Here is a 2114-nt window from a genome sequence, read left to right as displayed (position 1 = left end):
GCGGGCGCGGAGACGGCTGACAGCAAACACAGCAACGAGGACAGTGGGGGCAGAGAGCCTGGACACCCCCATTCCGGGCAGCCCTACTGCCCTTACTCTCTATCCCTGGGGAGCAGAGGCTCTCTCGGAATGTTCCACCTGAGCCGTGGAGGCTACTTACAAGATGACTCAGCGGGCTATCGGTAAGTAAAATGGGGTCTTTGGGGTACCTAATTTTTTACAGTGAAGCTGGGGTGGGCATAGCTAACCTATCAAAGTCAGATGCATCTGCCCCACCCCCACCCCCTTTGAGCTGAGAATCTGCACTGGGCGTGCTGTGGGGGAATGTCAATGAGCTCCCTGCATTGTATGGAAAAGGGCCGTCTGGGGGTGGGCTCCCCTCAGCTTCAGAGGGAAACCCACATGTGGGGGTGTTTACTCCTGAACGAGAGCAGGTGGGGTGGGCTAGGTTTGCCCCAAGGAGCACTTTCCCAATGAGAAACGACCCAGGAATCCACACAGCCAGGCCGAGGTGTTGCTGCAGGCCCCCAAATCCAGTCTCCCCGTGTTGCAAAGGAGGAGGGGCAGGGCCTTGCCTGAGGCCACGCAGCCTGTGGGAGGGAAGGTTAGTGCAAAGTATCCGAGTGGGGAGAATCAGGGTCCCCAAGGCACCACCCGGAGGCCTTTGGGGGTGCCAAGAGTGAGGGTGCAGGGGGCTGGATGGACCAGGGCCGGGATGCCAGTCCCACGCATCAGTGCTCCTGGCAGGGAGAACCCTGCCAGGGGGTGTGCCCTCCAAATGCACAGGTCTCCCCTGCCCCTCATGAGCTCGTGGGGTCCGGCCGAGCCTGTAAGCAGTGCAGGCCCTCCGGCTCCTAGCAGGAGGAGGGCAGGCCGCCCCGCTGAGCGGCTGGGAGGTCACTCTACCCTGTCCGCTCCACAGATGGACACATTCAGTGGGACTGAGCCAGGTCTGCAGGCTGGGTGGCCCCTGCTCTCAGCCTCCCCTGGACGATCTGTGGGTGCTGGGGGTCCTTGGGGAGGGTTCCTTCTCTCCTGCCAGCCCCGCCGCTGTGCCTTGTCCCATTCAGACAACGTTTGTGCTCCCCCCATTTTAAAGGGAGCATGAGGATGTTGAAACGGCCGCTGGGATGTGACGTCCCTTGAAGAGCAGGAGGCTCTTCCAGACAGGGTGGGCGAGAGGGGCAGTTGACCTGCAGGGGTGCTGGGTGAGGCCAGGTAGACTAGAGAGACTAATTCATAGACACTCATCTGTGTATAAGAAAGAGCGTCCTATCAAAGAGCAATTGACTAGTGAGAGAGCATCCAGCCCAGTCCAGCCCAAGTCCATGAGTCCAATCTTAGCCCACATGTGCTATACTAGTCCATGATTTCCTCTTTAGAAACTCACGCAGCCATGCAATGAGGCTGCAGGAAGATTGCAGGCTGGGGGTGGGAAGTCTGGTGGCTCCAGTGGCAGTGGAAGCATCTCAGCGTTGGCGTGGGTCTCCACGTGGCTCCTCAGCTCTCTGAGTGTGGCTCCTCAGTGGGGCTTCACGTGGCTTGTCAACAGGAGGGTGAACGCAGACAGAGAAAGAGAGAGTGGGGAGTGGCTGGCCTCTTCTGATGGCAGAATCAGGAGCGAGGAATTCCCAGACTCCTCCTGAGAATCCCCTTCCCACAGGGAGGTGTCAAAAGGCTGTGACCTGATTGACAGGCCAGACTGCAGCCCTATCGAGTTAACCTGAGGTTACGTAACAACCACAGGTACGCAGACCTAGTGGGCGTTCTCCACGATGCATTGTCTGCTTTGTAAGGAGGTCTAAGGAGGAACCACGCTGTGGGAGCTTTCTTCTCTCAAGCCGATGATTTCTCCCAGCCTAGTTCTGGGGCGCGGCTGCATCTGCACACTGTGTGGCCATGGTCACCGTGTCCTGAGTGGTCCTTTCGCGGTCCCCTATGCATGAGGCCTGCCTGCAAGCTCACCTGTATGGGCGTGGCAGGTGTGGCAGGGGGAGCCCAGAGGTGGATCAGGGGGAGGACAGCCTGTCAGGGTGGACATGTCTCGGGGAGGCTTCCCACACTGCAAGATGGCCCATCGATTGGTCCTGCAGGTCTCTGGTGCTGGGTCATCC

This window comes from Echinops telfairi, unplaced genomic scaffold (assembly GCF_000313985.2).
Source record: "Echinops telfairi isolate 266 unplaced genomic scaffold, ASM31398v2 ScPeMD7_25;HRSCAF=90, whole genome shotgun sequence".
NCBI lineage: Eukaryota > Metazoa > Chordata > Mammalia > Afrosoricida > Tenrecidae > Echinops > Echinops telfairi.
Note: the sequence above shows the minus strand (reverse complement) of the source record.